A 19,173-nucleotide genomic window follows, 5' to 3' on the forward strand; every position below is an offset into this window, starting at 1 on the left:
TTAGTTGCTCCGTGGTATGTGGGATTTTCCCAGACCAGGGATCGAACCCGTGTCCCCTGCATTGGCAGGCGGATTCTTAACCACTGCACTACCAGGGAAGCCCGAAAAGTTCTTTTAAAGCAGAAGTGACAATATTCCAGAAACAGCACCTGATCGTAATAGAAAGACTCAGCCACCGGATATCCTCCCAACCAATGACTGGATACATGACCATTTGGGGGTCAAGTAAATAGTTTCTTAAATTCTGTTCACACAAAGATCTCTAGATTATAGCCAATCTACGTAAATTGAATACCACTCATTTCACCAAGGAGAGCCTGTTTCTACCGTTCATTATGCTAATTAACAAATCACTAATTTCATCAGTAAAAATCCATATCTGACATTCAGGATGCTAATTAGCAAATATCTGGTGTGTTTCAAAGACATGAATACGGAAGCACTTGTAGTCCTCTCTGAGGTGGCCTTTTTGATGTATGTTTGCCACCCATGCCAAGCCATGAATTCTTGATTAAGTACCCATACTCTACATGTAACTAACTCTGTATGCAACCAATCAACACACACGTTTATAGTACTGCATCTTTGCTGAAGTTTTTAGAAGTAAATTACAGACATCATAAAACAGGGAAACTGTGTATTGCTTATATAGTGCAACTTAGTACACTGGAAAATGGAATTAGCTCCTGGCTTCCTGGTGTTAAGAGATGGAAGCAAAAGCCATGAGTTGAAAGGAGATACCAGAAGAATTGGAGCATCTTAAGAACATATAGGGATATTTTAACAATTTTACATTTGAATGGCCCCATCTCAAGACGTTATATATCTACCCCTAAAAATAGCATGGCTATTTTAAATGCTTTTTGTTTGAAGTTAATATGTGTTCTTAATGCTTCACAATGCTTTCTAAATATTTGCTTCATAAGTAACTTGAATCCTACATCATGTGAAGTTCAGATTGATTCATATTCAGTGGGCTTTCCTTTATGTTTCATGCTGACCCTCTTCAGCCCACCCTTGCACCCCTGTCATTTTCCTGGCCTTGGGCCACTCATGTTGAAATACCGATAGGAGGTTGTTATCACCTAACTTCTGATCTTGCAAGCATCAGCAACAGTTGGTGTTCAGTATTCTCCTGGCAATCCTGTTTTATAAAATTTCCAGTCAAAACAGCAAACTTGATGTGTTTGGAAGATTCAGGTGACTTTTTAAATCTATTGGATGGGATTCATTCTAATAACTGATTTCCCCTCAATAATTTTAGTAGTTCTTTTATTTTCATTCCTGAATAAAGTATGAATGGATTTTAAATATTAAAGTTCAAAATATTAACATGTGGAAAGTGAAAGAAATCAAGCTTTGATTATTATAGATAATAGATAATAGAAGTTTTTCTTCGTTTTTGTTTTAAATTCCAAAGCATTAATAGAGGCAATGGATATAGCTCAGTGATATGATTGTCCTTTTATGGATTTCTATATAAAGAGTTTCAGTAACTTTCTTGGCGTTTTATGAAACAGTTTATCCATTGGGGGAAAAGACTACAGGTTTGTGAATCAGACTTTTTGATTACACTCATCCATAAAAAGATAGCATATTGTGTGTTTAGACTAAATTCTAAAATATAGCCAGCTTTAACAGAAATTTGTAATTAATTGACCACTAAACCAGATAGGACATAGAATCAATCTTCTTTTAGACCTTAATTAGGCAATGAAAACTGCAATTTTGGATTCAGATGCAAGAAACATTTATGGAAACCCTATTATTTCTTTAATATTTTTGTGGTTTTACGTACAGGCAATTCTAATAAGTCAGATTCATTTGGAGGGGCTTCCGATATCCTTAAAAATGACGACATGGGACTTCCCTGGTGGCGCAGTGGTTGGGAGTCGGCCTGCCAATGCAGGGGACACGGGTTCGAGCCCTGGTCTGGGAAGATCCCACATGCCACAGAGCAACTAAGCCCGTGAGGCACAGCTACTGAGCCTGCCCTCTAGAGCCCGAGAGCCACAACTACTGAAGCGTGCGCCTAGAGCCCGTGCTCCGCAACAAAAAGAAGTGCACCGCAGTGCACCGCAGTGCACCGCAGCGAAGAGTAGCTCCCGCTCTCCGCAACTGGAGAAAGCCCACGGGCAGCAACGAGGACCCAACGCAGCAATCAATCAATCAATCAATCAATCAATAAAAATAAATAAATGTATTAAAAAAAAAAGAAGACATGCCAAAGCCATATTATAAAATGCTTGATATACTTTGAAATTTAAATTAACTAATTAATAACTTTAATATAAGCCCCCATAAAGATGTATAGCTTTGCTATTCATATCATAAATTACAGGATCTACTAAAACAGTATACAGTTGCTTAATAGTTTATCATAAGGTAGGGTGAGCTGGTAATGTTTAAAGATGTTTGATGAACATGCTCTTCAAAATGTCAGTTTATCTCCTAGCTATATGTATAATCTTATTTGGAAGTGATGTAAAAACTTCACATTGGGGGCCCTTCCTGAATAGGAGGCCCAGGCCAAATGGTCTTTCTGATAATGGCCTTTTTGTCCAGCCCCTGCTCTGTCCCCAGCCTCTGAGTGAAAGGTTCTGCATTCCAGGCTGGAAGTTAGAACTCCTCTTTTGCCACTGACTTGCTAGTTAATTTTGCTTTGGTTAATTCCCTCTGCCTCTCTTTTGTTTCATACGAACTTTTTGATGTATAACATACTTAAAGAAGAGGGAACACATCCTGAATGTAAAGTTTGGAGGACTTTTGCAAATCAGATACACCTGTTTACCCAGCAGTCATATCAAGAAGTGGAAATTACATCAGTAGCATCCCTGTAGCTTTCCTTGAAGGCCCTTCCTCTCATTAATACTTCCTCCATAAGCATAATCACTATTAATTCTTTCCTATTTTTCCCTTTCTCTTTAATAAGTAAGTTGAATCTTAAAGAATGTACTATTTTGTGTGTCTGGCTTTTTTTTTTTGGATTATTAAAAACTTTATTATGATTATTAAAATAATGCTAGTGTGTTAACTTATTTGTGTGTCTGGCTTCTTTCATTTTCATTCATATTCTTGCAGGCCGTCATAGATCATTCATTATTATTGATGTGTAATATCCCCTTGTATGACTATATCACAATTTATTTAACTTTTCTACTGTTAATGGGCTTTTGGGTAATTTCCAATTTGAGGATTTTATAAATAAAAATCCTCTGAACATTCTAGTACAGGTCTTTTGAGTTGTCTGTCATCTTGTAGGAGTTCTTTATTTATTCTGTCTATGAGTCCTTTGTCAGGTAAGTGTATTGTGAATAGCTTTTCTTTCTCTGGGTTGCCTTTTTACTTGCTTAATGGTTTCTTTTGATTAAAAAAAGAATTGTAGATGTAATATAGTCTAAATTATCAAATTTTCTCTCTACAGTTAGTACTTTTTAGAATCTTTTAAAGAAATGTTTGCCTCCTCCAACTAAAATCAAGAAGATATTCTCTCGGAACTCCCCTGGTGGTCCAGTGACTTTGCACTCCCAGTGCAGGGGGCCTGGGTTCCATCCCTGGCCAGGGAACTAGATCCCACATGCCACAGCTAAAGATCCTGCACAAGGCAATGAAGATCCCCTGTGCCACAACTAAGACCTGGCACAGCCAAATAAATAAATAAATATTTTAAAAAAAAAGATATTCTCTCATGTTTCCTTCTAAAAGTTTTACTGTTTTATCTTTCACATTTAGATCTACAATACCTGTGAAATTGATTTTGTGTATGGTATAAATTAGGGGTCAGAATACATTTTTGTTGCTATAGAAATTAAGTCTACTCAGCATCATTTATTAAAAAGATCATCCTTTTCCCAGTATTATCTTGGTTATGAATCAGGTGACCATACATGTCTGGGTCTATTTCTGAACTCTGTATTTTGTTCCATTGGTCAGTTTGTTTATCTTTGCACCAATAACATGTTCCCTTAATTACTATACTTTTATGATAGGTCCTGATATATGATAGTATAAGTACTCTAGCTTTGTTCTTCTTCAAGATTGTCTTGGCTGTACTTGGCTCTGCATTTCCATATGATATTTTAAAATCATCTTCTCAGTTTTCACATACACACAAGGTGTTTAAAAGATAAACAAGAAAATTGAACTGTTGGGATTTTGATTGAGATGGCATTAAGATGGTTCTATAGATTTTTATTCTTTATTCTTTATTTTGCCTTTATTTTCAAGGATATTTTTACTGGTTATAGAATCTGGGGTTGACAGTTTTTTCTTTAAGTATTTTCATGCATAATGTTCCATTCTTTTCTGGCCTCATAATTTATGAGAAGTGAGCTGATTAATTGGATTATTATTCTCTTATATGTAAAATGTCATTTTTCTCTTGCTTCTCCACAATTTGCTCTTTATCTTTCATTTTCAATAGTGCAAGTACTGTAACTGAAAATTTCTGTCTTTCATCAAATTTGGGAAATTTTGGCCATTATATCTTCAATTAATTTTTTTTCTATTATAGTTTCATTCTCATATCCTTTTTGAACCATTATGCATATAGAACAATTTGCTATCATCTGACAGATCTCTGAGGCTCTCTATTTTTTTTCCTCTTCATATTGGCTAATTTCTTTTGATCTATCTTCAAATTCATTCTACTATCATCTCCATTCCTCTAAGTCCAACCATTGGTGATTTTTTTTTAACATATTATATTTTTTGGTTCTAAAATTTCCATTTGGTTTTTCTTTTACCATTTTTATTTCTCTGCTGAGATTTCCTACCTTTTTATTCAATTGTGAATATATTTTGTTTTACTTCATTGAGGTAAGTTAAAATAGCCACTTTAAAACCTTTAATTTCTACTACCGACATTTGTGTCATCTCAGAGTTGCTCTTAATTGGTTTTCTTTTCTATTGGCAATATGTTCCATTTATCTGGTTTCTCATATGTCAGGCAATTTTTCATTATACCCTAGGAATTATAAACGTTAAGTTGTTGAGATTCTGGATTCTATTATTTTCCCCTGATGTGTGTCATTTCTTTTGTTTTAGCAGGCAATTATCTTATTGGAATTTGTGTAGGATAAAATTATTTTAGATCTGGACTAGAACAGCTCTATGTTTATCTCCAGGGACATCTGGAAGTTTGGCACCTTATCCTGGCCAAGAAAAGATCAGTCAGCTAACTAATGATTTATAATATCCTGTTTTAAGTTCAAAACTTCCCTGGAGGCACCCAAGATCAGCTTGTTTATTGATGAATTACACCTGGCATGACCGTTTAAACTTTTGGGCTTGGCTTTTATACCCAGAAGAGCATAAAAGAGCCTGCTGGAAACTTTTGGGCAGCTCTCCTGAAACCAAGATTTATCAGAGAAATATTGGCAATTCAATCCCAAGGTGAAATACATATTCATTTTGTGAACATAACAGACCCTGGGGAGCCGTGCCTGGAGGTTTCAAGCACCCTCAGTGCTTTTTTTTTTAACTTTTTTCCTCTTGCCGTACCATATCCTCTGCCTTTAATAAAAGTCTTACATGAGTACCGTCATCCCTCGGTGTACATGGGGGATTGGTTCCAGGACACCCAGCAGATACCAAAATTCACTGATACTCAAGTACCTTATATAAAATGACATAGTATTTGCATATAACCTACCCATATCCTCTGGTATACTTTAAATCATCTGTACATTTACTTCTAATACCTGATACAATGCAAATGCTATGTAAATAGTTATAAATACAATGTAAATGCTATGCAACTAGTTGCCTGTACAAGAAAAATTCAAGTTTTGCTCTTTGGAACTTGCTGGAATTTCTTTTTTTCTGAATATTTTCAATCCATGACTGGTTGATTCCACAGATGTGGAGCCCACAGATAGAGAGGGCCAACTGTGTGCTCTGTGGAGTCTGATAAATCCTTTCGATTATCAATCTATGCAAAATTGAAAATGCAAACTTTGTTTCTTGGGTGTCAGCTTTAGTCTCCGTTCAGTTCGATTACTACTGGCCAAGATGCTTTCTATGTTTCATGCATGTGTGGTTAATGGGTCAGTCAAAGATATGGGTAGGAAGAATTTGATAACCCTCTTTGTGATTTTTTTTCTTCCAGAGTTTACCTAGTCTCACAGTTTTCTGGCTTCAGTATTCTGGTTTACCAGGCCATTTTCCATCATGTCCCCACTGCCTTCAGCACCATTCGCACTTGGTCTCAGGCTGAAAGTTTCAAAAAATGGGAACTCCACTTTTCTAGACCAGTATAATCCACTATAGTCGATCTTTTTCTGTTTACTTTCCAGTGCTACACATAGCTGCTATTTGTATTAGGTCCAGATTTTATGGTTGTTTTCTGTGGAGGATTCAGTCTGGTTTGATCTTATTCCATCATCATTAGAAGTGGAACTGCTCCCATAAGATTTTTTAAATATTGCCTTTTTCTATAAAAGGTGTCTTAAAACTAAAAAAAAAAAAAAAAAAGCTGCATTTTAATTTGCTTGGCACACAAAATCTATTACCAATCTTGAGCTAATGGAATGTTTAGAACCAGAGCATTTAAAGGAGAGGCTCCTCTGAAGAATAATCATGAATCCATTTTTTTTTAAGACCAGGATGGTCAGAAAAGTTATTTTTACCAAAAAAAATAAATAAAATTTTCCTCTCACCCCCAAGAAAGCTTCATCAGTTGACTGCTAGTTATAACTGACTGGTTTGGTAATGTGTTTGACTCTCTCACTACAGTCCTGGCATTATTGAACAATGACAAGTAGACGTCAATGAAATCTAGAAAGAAAGATTGCTATGTAACACAGGAACATAATCCCTTCTTCCTTTTTACCATGTCAATATGCTATCTCATTTAATCCTCATACTACTTAAATTAGGTAAGCATTGTATATCTATTTAACAGACGATCAAACAGATATTCTGGGAAGTTAAGTATCTTGCCGGAAGTCACAGTACTAAATGATAAAACCAAGTCTAGTGCTCACTTCGGCAGCACATATATTAAAATTGGAATGATACAGAGAAGATTAGTATGGCCCCTGCACAAGGATGACACACAAATTCATGAAGCGTTCCATTTTCTTTTTCCCAGATTTTACTTTATTTTATTATATTTTATTTTATTTTGATTACCAAAGCAAAGACATTGATAAAGCAAATACAATCTGTAATAATAAATACATCTGCAACAGATGCTAAATATCATTAAATTATTATATAATTTAGACAGTAAACATGGTCTATTTTTGCTTCTTTCCAATAGAATACATTTGATCACATTTTTTTTTATACAGCAGGTTCTTATTAGTCATCAATTTTATACACATCAGTGTGTACATGTCAATCCCAATCTCCCAATTCATCGCACCACCACCACCATCCCCCCGCAGCATTCTGCCCTTGGTGTCCATACGTTTGTTCTCTACATATGTGTCTCAATTTCTGCCCTGCAAACCGGATCATCTGTACCATTTTTCTAGGTTCAACATATATGCGTTAATATACGATATCTGTTTTTCTCTTTCTGACTTACTTCACTCTGTATGACAGTCTCTAGATCCAACCACATCTCAACAAATGACCCAATTTCATTCCTTTGTATGGCAGAGTAATATTCCATTGTATATATGTGCCACATCTTCTTTATCCATTTATCCATCGATGGGCATTTAGGTAGCTTCCATGACCTGGCTATTGTAAATAGTGCTACAATGAACATTGGGATGCATGTGTCTTTTTGAAGTGTGGTTTTCTCTGGGTATATGCCCAGTAGTGGGATTGCTGGGTCATATGGTAATTCTATTTTTAGTTTTTTAAGGACCCTCCATACTGTTCTCCATAGTGGCTGTATCAATTTACATTCCCACAAACAGTGCAACAGGGTTCCCTTTTCTCCACACCCTCTCCAGCATTTGTTGTTTGCAGATTATCTGATGATGCCCATTCTAACTGGTGTGAGGTGATACCTCACTGTAGTTTTGATTTGCATTTCTCTAATAATTAGTATGATGAGCAGCTTTTCATGTGCTTCTTGGCCATCTGTATGTCTTCTTTGGAGAAATGTCTATTTAGGTCTTCTGCCCATTTTTGGATTGGGTTGTTTGTTTTTTTAATATTGAGCTGCATGAGCTGTTTATATATTTTGGAGATTAATCCTTTGTCTGTTGATTCGTTTGCAAATATTTTCTCCCATTCTGAGGGTTGTCTTTTCATCTTGTTTATGGTTTCCTCTGCTGTGCAAAAGCTTTTAAGTTTCATTAGGTCCCAGTTGTTTATTTTTGTTTTTATTTCCATTACTCTAGGAGGTGGATCAAAAAAGATCTTGCGGGGCTTCCCTGGTGGCGCAGTGGTTGAGAGTTTGCCTGCCAATGCAGGGGACACGGGTTCGAGCCCTGGTCTGGGAGGATCCCACGTGCCGCGGAGCAGCTGGGCCCGTGATCCACGGCTGCTGAGCCTGTGCGTCTGGAGCCTGTGCTCCGCAACAAGGGGGGCGGCGGTGGTGAGAGGCCCGCGCACCGCGATGAAGAGTGGCCCCCACTTGCCACAGCTGGAGAGAGCCCTCGCACAGAAACAAAGACCCAACACAGCCATAAATAAATAAATAAACAAATACTTAAAAAAAAAAGTAAAAGTCTATAAAAATTAAAAAAAAAAAAGATCTTGCTGTGATTTATGTCAAAGAGTGTTGTTCCTATGTTTTCCTCTAAGAGTTTTATAGTGTCCGGTCTTACATTTAGGTTTCTAATCCATTTTGAGTTTATTTTTGTGTATGGTGTTAGGGAGTGTTCTAATTTCATTCTTTTACATGTAGCTGTCCAGTTTTCCCAGCACCACTTATTGAAGAGATTGTCTTTTCTCCATTGTATATCCTTGCCTCCGTTGTCATAGATTAGTTGACCATAGGTGCATGGGTTTATCTCTGGGCTTTCTATCCTGTTCCATTGATCTATGTTTCTGTTTTTGTGCCAGTACCATATTGTCTTGATTACTGTAGCTTTGTAGTATAGGTTGAAGTCAGGGAGCCTGATCCCTCCAGCTCCATTTTTTTCCCTCAAGACTGCTTTGGCTATTTGGGGTCTTTTGTGTCTCCGTACAAATTTTAAGATTTTTTGTTCTAGTTCTGTAAAAAATGCCATTGGTAATTTGATAGGGATTGCATTGAATCTGTAGATTGCTTTGGGTAGTATAGTCATTTTCACAATATTGATTCTTCCAATCCAAGAACATGGTATATCTCTCCATCTGTTGGTATCATCTTTAATTTCTTTCATCAGTGTCTTATAGTTTTCTGCATACAGGTCTTTTGTCTCCCTAGGTAGGTTTATTCCTAGGTATTTTATTCTTTTTGTTGCAATGGTAAATGGGATTGTTTCCTTAATTTCTCTTTCAGATTTTTCATCATTAGTGTAGAGGAATGCAAGAGATTTCTGTGCATTAATTTTGTATCCTGCAACTTTACCAAATTCATTGATTAGCTATAGTCGTTTTCTGGTGGCACCTTTAGGATTCTCTATGTATAGTATCATGTCATCTGCAAACAGTGAGAGTTTTACTTCTTCTTTTCCAATTTGTATTCCTTTTATTTCTTTTTCTTCTCTGATTGCCGTGGCTAGGACTTCCAAAACTATGTTGAACAATAGTGGTGAGAGTGGACATCCTTGTCTTGTTCCTGATCTTAGAGGAAATGCTTTCAGTTTTTCACCATTGAGAATGATGCTTGCTGTGGGTTTGTTGTATATGGCCTTTATTATGTTGAGGTAGGTTCCCTCTATGCCCACTTTCTGGAGAGTTTTTATCATAAATGGGTGTTGAATTTTGTCAAAAGCTTTTTCTGCATCGATTGAGATGATCATATGGTTTTTATTCTTCAGTTTGTTAATATGGTGTATCACATTGATTGATTTGCATATATTGAAGAACTCTTGCATCCCTGGGATAAATCCTGCTTGGTCATGGTGTGTGATCCTTTTAATGTGTTGTTGGATTCTGTTTGCAAGTATTTTGTTGAAGATTTTTGCATCTATATTCATCAGTGATATTGGTCTGTAATTTTCTTTATTTGTAGTATCTTTGTCTGGTTTTGGTATCAGGGTGATGGTGGGCTCATAGAATGAGTTTGGGAGTATTCCTTCCTCTGCAATTTTTGGAAGAGTTTGGGAAGAATGGCTGTTAGCTCTTCTCTAAATGTTTGATAGAATTCACCTGTGAAGCCATCTGGTCCTGGACTTTTATTTGTTGGAAGATTTTTAATCACAGTTTCAATTTCATTACTTGTGATTGGTCTGTTCATATTTTGTATTTCTTCCTGGTTCAGTCTTGGAAGGTTATACCTTTCTAAGAATTTGTCCATTTCTTCCAGGTTGTCCATTTTATTGGCATAGAGTTGCTTGTAGTATTCTCTTAGGATGCTTTGTATTTCGGAGGTGTCTGTTATAACTTCTCCTTTTTCATTTCTAATTTTATTGATTTGAGTCCTCTCCCTATTTTTCTTGATGAGTCTGGCTAATGGTTTATCAATTTTGCTTATCTTCTGAAAGAACCAGCATTTAGTTTTATTGATCTTTGCTATTGTTTTCTTTGTTTCTATTTCAGTTATTTCTGCTCTGATCTTTATGATTTCTTTCCTTCTGCTAACTTTGGGTTTTGTTTGTTCTTCTTTCTCTAGTTCCTTTAGGTGTAAGGTTAGATTGTTTATTTGAGATTTTTCTTGTTTCTTGAGGTAGGCTTGTATAGCTATAAACTTCCCTCTTAGAACTGCTTTTGCTGTATCCCGTAGGTTTTGGATTGTCGTGTTTTCATTGTCATTTTTCTCCAGGTATTTTTTGATTTCCTCTTTAATTTCTTCAGTGATCTCTTGGTTATTTAGTAACGTAGTGTTTACCTTCCATGTGTTTGTGTTTTTTACGTTTTTTCCTCTGTAATTCATTTCTAATCTCATAGCGTTGTGGTCAGAAAAGATGCTTGATATGATTTCAATTTTCTTAAATTTACTGAGGCTTGATTTACGACCCAAGATGTGATCTATCCTGGAGAATGTTCCATGCACACTTGAGAAGAAAGTGTAATCTGCTGTTTTTGGATGGAATGTCCTATAAATATCAATTAAATCTATCTGGTCTATTGTGTCATTTAATGCTTCTGTTTTCTTATTTATTTCCATTTTGGATGACCTTCCATTGGTGTAAGTGAGGTGTTAAAGTCCCCCACTATTATTGTGTTACTGTCGATTTCCTCTTTTACAGCTGTTAGCAGTTGCCTTATGTATTGAGGTTCTCCTATGTTGCGTGCGTATATATTTATAATTGTTATAGCTTCTTCTTGGATTGATGTCTTGATCATTATGTAGTGTCCTTCCTTGTCTCTTGTAACATTCTTTATTTTAACGTCTATTTTATCTGATATGAGTATTGCTACTCCAGCTTTCTTTTGATTTCAATTTGCATGGAATATCTTTTTCCATCCCCTCACTTTCAGTCTGTATGTGTCTCTAGGTCTGAAGTGGGTGTCTTGTAGACAGCATATATATGGGTCTTGTTTTTGTATCCATTCAGTGAGCCTGTGTCTTTTGGTTGGAGCCTTTAATACATTCACTTTTTAGGTAATTATCGATATGTATGTTCCTATGACCATTTTTTAATTGTTTTGGGTTTGTTTTTGTAGGTCCTTTCCTTCTCTTGTGTTTCCCACTTAGAGAAGTTTCTTTAGCATTTGTTGTAGAGCTGCTTTGGTGGGGCTGAATTCTCTTAGCTTTTGCTTGTCTGTAAAGCTTTTGATTTCTCCATCGAATCTGAATGAGGTCCTTGCCCGGCAGAGTAATCTTGGCTATAGGTTCTTCCTTTTCATCACTTTAAATGGGTTAAATCACAGCACTCCCTTCTGGCTTGTAGTTTCTGCTCAGAAATTAGCTGTTAACCTTATGGGAGTTCCCCTGTATGTTATTTGCTGTTTTTCCCTTGTTGTTTTCAATAATTTTTCTTTGTCTTTAATTTTTGTCAATTTGATTACTATGTGTCTCGGCGTGGTGCTCCTTGGGTTTATCCTGCCTGGGACTCTCTGTGGTTCCTGGACTCTGGTGGCTATTTCCTTTCCCATGTTAGGGAAGTTTTCAACTATAATCTCTTCAAATATTTTCTCTGGTCTTTTTTCTCTCTCTTCTCCTTCTGGGAGCCCTATAATAATGAAAGTTGTTGCGTTTAATGTTGTCCCAGAGGTCTCTTAGGCTGTCTTCTTTTCTTTTCATTCTTTTTTCTTTATTCTGTTCTGCAGCAGTGAATTCCACCATTCTGTCTTCCAGGTCACTTATCCGTTTTTCTGCCTCATTTATTCTGCTATTGATTCCTTCTAGTGTAGTTTTCATTTCAGTTATTGTATTGTTCATCTCTGTTTGTTTGTTCTTTAATTCTTCTAGCGCTTTGTTAAACATTTCTTGCATCTTCTCGATCTTTGCCTCCATTCTTTTTCCGAGGTCCTGGGTCATCTTCACTATCATTATTCTGAATTCTTTTTCTGGAAGGTTGCCTATCTCCACTTCATTTAGTTGCTTTTCTGGGGTTTTATCTTGTTGCTTCATCTGGTACATAGCCCTCTGCCTTTTCATCTTGTCTATCTTTCTGTGAATGTGGTTTTTGTTCCACAGGCTGCAGGATTGTAGTTCTTCTTGCTTCTGCTGTCTGCCCTCTGGTGGATGAGGCTATCTAAGAGGCTTGTGCAGGTTTCCTGATGGGAGGGACTGGTGGTGGGTAGAGCTGGGTATTGCTCTGGTGGGCAGAGCTCAGTAAAATTTTAATCCTTTTGTCTGCTGATGGGTGGGGCTGAGTTCCCTCCCTGTTGGTTGTCTGTGAGGCGACCCAGCACTGGAGCCTGCAGTCTCTTTGGTGGGGCTAATGGTGGACTCTGGGAGCGGTCACACCAAGGAGTACTTCTCAGAACTTCTACTGCCAATGTCCTTGTCCCTGTGGTGAGCCACAGCCATCCCCCACCTCTGCAGGAGACCCTCCAACACTAGCAGGTAGGTCTGGTTCAGTCTCCTATGGTGTCACTGCTCCTTCCCCCAGATCCCGATGCACACAGTACCCTGTGTGTGCCCTTCAAACTTGGAGTTTCTTTTTCCCCCAGTGCTGTCAAAGTCCTGCAATCAATCCCACTAGCCTTCAAAGTCTGATTATCTGGGAATTCCTCCTCCCATTGCCAGACCCCTAGGTTGGGGAGCCTGTCGTGGGGCTCAGAACCTTCACTCCAGTGGTGGACCTCTGTCGTATAAGTGTTCCCCACCTTATGAGTCACCCACCCAGCAGTTATGGGATTTGATTTTACTGTGATTGAGCCCCCCTTAACATCTCATTGCAGCTTCTCCTTTATCTTTGGATGTGGGGTATCTTTTTTGGTGAGTTCCAGTGTCTCCCTGTCGATGATTCTTCAGCAGTTAGTTGTGAATCTGGTGCTCTTGCAAGAGGGAATGTGTGCATGTCCTTCTACTCTGCAGTCTTGACCCAATCTCTCTCTTTCTCAAGTTTGAATTGGAGAAATTTCACTAGGGGAAAAAATAGATATCACATATCTAAAAGTTAAGCAATAGATTTTTTAAAATGTAACACATATGGAAAAGAAAAGCTAGAAAACTTTGTATAAAACTAATAGAGGTTGCATAAAACCCCATCAATAATCATCATATATAAATGGGAAAAGTAGATTAACAAACAAATCAAAATGGTTAACACATTTTAAAAATTACCACCACTAGTTTAAGAAATATAGATTAAAATAAAATAGCATTTCCCCTATAAAATTAGTAGACATTTAAAAATAGCAATATGAAACACTGATAAGATATGATGATACCCTCATTAAATGGTACTGTGTATATAAATTACAATTTCTTGAAAGTAGCAATAAAACATCAATCTTAAACATGCTACACTCTTTTAACTAGTCTGGTCTCTAAGGATTGCAAGTTGTAGAAACTCTCACCTTACACCTGCTTATGTCAAAAAAGAAATTATTATATCCTAGTTTTAGGATGGAATCTGTTACTGAAATTCTGTTATTAGGAATCTGTCTTTTTAAATCTCTAGCTTCTGCCTTTCTTCTGTGTTAGCTTCATACCAAGGCAGGCTCTCTCCGGTGGCACTAGAAAATTGGGCTTGTATCAGATCACATTAGCAATCCCTAATGAAAGGGAATGACTCTTCCACAGTAGTTCTTAGAAAAACCAGGGCTGAATCTCGGTGCCTGTGTTGGGTCTCCCATTCAGTCCTGAATGAGTAAGTGCAGCCAGGAGGGATGGAGATGACTTTACTCAAACATCTTGGGATACAAAGTGAGGTGCTGCCACCAAAAGAAGGGGAAAAAAGGCCAGTCAGGAAAAATCAATAGATACTTACTACATAATTTCACCCTTTAATAACACTCCTATGAATCAATGTTAAGAAATAATAGATGCAGATTTACATCAGTGTTTATTACAGCTTTAGTTTTAATGCTAAAAAACAGAAAACAAGAAAATGTAAACAATCTTATTGTCCAACAACAGGGAAATTGTAAATTAAGGAATATAAACTATTTTAGAGAGTCATTAAAATAATATTTTCAAATGGTTTTTAGTGCTTATGAGGAAAGAACATTTTAAAATAGAAAGCCATAATAGCAGAATATGAGATAATTTATAGAGTATGATCTCACCTCTATAAAAAATGTGCAGAAAAAATGAGGAAAAACCTATTAAAATAATAATTAGTTCTAAGAACTGTTGGCATTCACTTATTCATAAAAATATTTTTGGAATGCTTATTTTATGGCGGAATTTTTATTCAGAATATTGTTGTCTCTATAATTTCCATATTTTTACCTATGTTACAATAAGCAACTGAGAGGTGCATTACATTTAGACTGAAATTCTAATAACGTTACTTAAATCCTTACTATGTTCCAAACATCATTCTAAGGTGCTTTCAGGTACACTGTCTCATTCAATGTGTCCCTTATGAAATCAGTTGTCAGCTCTATTTGCTTCACGAGAGTATTTTTCTTCTATAGGAGCCATAAATAAAATCTGTTGACTGATAGAGTGATTCATTTGTTCATTCATCCAATCACCACCTATGAATTGTTGAAGGGATTAAAAAATAACCCCTAAAGAAATTTCCTAAAATTGGAAAGGTAAGAAAGCTTTTAAATTATCATAGGTCAGTGAACAGGTTTTTGCTATGATTAGAATATGTTAATTATTCTTTGCTTTAAGTAAGTGAAGAGTTACACGAATGTCAGCAATTATGTCAAAGCCATTGTGTGTGAAGAGATTATATTCATGTATAGTAGCATTCAATTGCAATCATAAAAATCATTTATTATGTAAATGGTCTTTCTGCAAGATTTTGGAATTATTGTAATTCCTATTATTGTTTAAATGTATAGTTAATGTGTATGTATGTATATATATATATATATATATATATATACATACATACACATTAAATATATTCAGAGTTTATTTTCTACACATTTATTTATGAATAATTTTCATTCCATCTGCTGGCTCAAGCGGGATAAAAGGTTACAAAGTTTTCTGACCAAAGGATCTTCTGGTGGGAGTTTGTGGCTGCCACACCCTGAAATTTCAGATCATGAGAGGGCATTATTTGGGGAGGCAGTGCATCCAAACCTCCAACGAGACTGCTGCAGCCAACTCTCACAAGAAAGAGATGTAGGCAGAGGTTTCCAGGTTGAAACCTCTGATGGGGTTGTCAATAGTAACTGTGAGAGAACGTTTTTATAGAGTGTCACAAAGCAGGCAGCTTTGTGCTGCAATGACCTGGGGTAGTTTTTAGGCAGGACAGAGGAGAGGCACTGCATGCTTATTATTTTCCCCACCTAACGCAAAGCAAGAAGGTGACAAATGCTGCCCGTCTAAACGCAGAGCTTAGCGTGTCCAGATAACTTAATTCTTAGTGATTCACACACAACAGTTCACTTACTCCTCACTAAACCCTATAGGATAGGTACTATTAAACAGATAAAGGAGCTTTTTTTCTTTTTTTTAACAAATGAAGGAAATGAGGCTTTGAAAATTACTTGACCAAGATCACACAGTTAGTAAATGCCTGAGCTCAAATTCATGCTCTGAATCCCAGGGTTGGTTTCTAAAATGCTGAAAGGAAACAGACGAGTTATACTTGATAGTGGTAGGTTTCCATTTTTTTTTTTTAATTAATTTATTTATTTATGGCTGTGTTGGGTCTTCGTTTCTGTGAGAGGGCTTTCTCTAGTTGCGGCGAGCGGGGACCATTCTTCATCGCAGTGCGCGGGCCTCTCACTATCGCGGCCTCTCTTGTTGCGGAACACAGGCTCCAGACGCGCAGGCTCAGTAATTGTGGCTCACGGGCCTAGTTGCTCCGCGGCATGTGGGATCTTCCCAGACCAGGGCTCAAACCCGTGTCCCCTGCATTGACAGGCAGATTCTCAACCACTGCGCCACCAGGGAAGCCCCCATTTTTATCTTCATAAAATATGCATAATTTTTACACTGAAACTGAATAAATGAAATTTCTTTCAAGCTTACCTGATGTGTTTTTTTTCTTTTAAGAAAAAAGAACACATCTTTTAAAATATCTTTGTTCTTGGAAGTTTCGGGCATGGGGGATAGTCTGTTAAATATTATAATCCAATTCCCAATACCACCCTGCTTGTATTGGTGCCAGCGCGTGGGGAATTCAGTCCTTCCAGCTGCATTTGCAGTGCTTACCACTAGAGGGAGGGATCAGACCATGGAGAGGAGCAGCAAGTCCACTAAGGAACTCCTTGGTCAATTCATTCATTGGCAGCTGCAAGTAGCCTGAGCAGAAACTGGGGAGCCCTTTGTTAGTAAAGACAGATGTCTTCTTGTTACCTGGAAGAGATGATTTTGCAACCCCAGTAAAGAGAAGAGCCAAGTTGTGTAGGCTTGAAGTGAGAGACGCTAATATACTTAGTATACTAGATTTAATCTTTAGCATTATTGACATTTTAGACCAGTTAATTCTTTGTTCCTGGGGGTTGTCCTGTGCACCATAAGAGGCTTAGCAGCATCCCTGGCCTCTACCTACTAGGCACCAGTGGCACTCTCTTTCCAACTGTGAAAATCAAAAATATCTGCAGACATTGCCACATGTCTCTCCAGGGGCAAAATTGCCCCTGATTGAGAACCACTGTCTCAGAGATCCAAAATCTCTTGAAGACTTGAAGCCCCAGGATATATAAAATATTTCCTTTCCCTGGTGACTGGGGAATTCCTCAATTCAATGCTATGCATGGAAAAATGAGGTTAGTCCCAGTGCATAAATGAAGCATGGATACAGAACAACACATATTGTAACACTAGTGAAAGTGGCTAAGGAAGCAAGAAACAGGTTGAAATTTTGCAATTAGGGAGAAAAAAGTAAGAACTGAACCCAAAGGGATGATAGGAATGATGTTAGGCAAGAAGGAGTTATCAGGCTCAAGAAGCAAAGCCTGGACTTCTCTGGTGGCACAGTGGTTAAGAATCTGCCTGCCAATGCAGGTAATGTGGGTTCAAGCCCTGGTCCAGGAAGGTCCCACATGCCGCGGAGCAACTAAGCCCATGTGCCACAACTACAGAGCCTGTGCTCTAGAACCCGCAAGACACAACTACTGAAGCCCGCATGCCTAGACCCCATGCTCTGCAACAAAAGAAGCCACCACAATGAGAAGCCTGCGCACTACAACAAAGAGTAGCCCCCATTCACCACAACTAGAGAAAGCCTGTGTGCAGCAACAAACATCCAGTGCAGCCAAAAATAAATAAATAAATTTAAAAACAAATGTATAAAAAAAAAAAAGAAGCAGATTGGTTCAAGATGGCGGAGTAGAAGGACATGCCCTCACTCCCTCTTGTGAGAGCACCGGAATCACAACTAACTGATGAACAATTATCAACCGGAAAACACTGGAACTCACCAAAAAGGATACCCCACATTCAAAGACAAAGGAGAAGCCGTAATGAGATGGTAGGAGGGGCACAATCACAATAAAATCAAATCCCATAAGTGCTGGGTGGGTGACTCACAAAGTGGAGAACACTTATACCACAGAAATCCACCCACTGGAGTGAAGGTTCTGAGCCCCACATCAGCCTTCCCAACCTGGGGGTCCGGCAGCAGGAGGAAGAATTCCTAGAGAATCAGACTTTGGAGGCTGGCGGGATTTGATTGCAGGACTTCAACAGGGCTGGGCGAAACAGAGACACCATTCTTGGAGGGCACACACAAAGTAGTGTGCACATCGGGACACAGGGGAAAGAGCAGTGACACCATAGGAGACTGAACCAGACCTACCGGCAAGTGTTGGAGGGTCTCCTGAAGAGGCAGGGAGTGGCTGTGGCTCACTGTGGGGACAAGGACACTGGTAGCAGAAGTTCTGGAAAGTACTCCTTGGTGTGACCGCTCCCAGCATCTGCCATTAGCCCCACCAAAGAGCCTGCAGACTCCAGGGCAGGGTCTCCTCAGTCTAAACAACCAAGAGGGAGGGAAACCAGCCCCACCTGTCAACAGACAAGTGGATTAAAATTTTACTGAGCTCTGCCCACCAGAGCAACACCCAGCTCTATCCACCCCCAGTCCCTCCATCAGGAAGCTTGCACAAGTGTCTTAGATAGCCTCATCCACAGAGGGCAGACAGCAGAAGGAAGAAGAACTACAATTCTGCAGCCTGTGGAACGAAAACCACATTCGCAGAAAAACCCCAGACAAAACGAAAAGGCAGAGGACTTTGTACCAGATGAAGGAACAAGATAAAACCCCAGAAAAGCAACTAAATGAAGTGGAGATAGGCAACCTTCCAGAAAAAGAATTCAGAATAATGATAGTGAAGATGTTCCAGGACCTCAGAAAAAGAAAGGAGGCAAAGACCGAGAAGATGCAAGAAATGTTTAACAAAGCGCTAGAAGAATTAAAGAACAAACAAACAGAGATGAACAATACAATAACTGAAATGAAAACTACACTAGAAGGAATCAATAGTAGAATAAATGAGGCAGAAAAACGGATAAGTGACCTGGAAGACAGAATGGTGGAATTCACTGCTGTAGAACAGAATAAAGAAAAGGGAATGAAAAGAAAAGAAGACAGCCTAAGAGACCTCTGGGACAACATTAAACACAACAACATTTGCATTATAGGAGTC

General features: G+C 38.0%; 1 non-coding gene across 1 annotated transcript; it reads left to right on the forward strand.

Moving 5' to 3' along the window:
• Positions 1–6,978: 6,978 nt before the first annotated feature.
• LOC118905550 lies at positions 6,979–7,085 on the forward strand. Its single transcript, XR_005022255.1, has one exon. It is a non-coding gene; the product is annotated as a U6 spliceosomal RNA (small nuclear RNA).
• The last annotated feature ends 12,088 nt before the right edge of the window (positions 7,086–19,173 follow it).

This window comes from Balaenoptera musculus, chromosome 12 (genome assembly GCF_009873245.2).
Source record: "Balaenoptera musculus isolate JJ_BM4_2016_0621 chromosome 12, mBalMus1.pri.v3, whole genome shotgun sequence".
In the NCBI taxonomy this organism is placed as follows: Eukaryota; Metazoa; Chordata; class Mammalia; order Artiodactyla; family Balaenopteridae; genus Balaenoptera; species Balaenoptera musculus.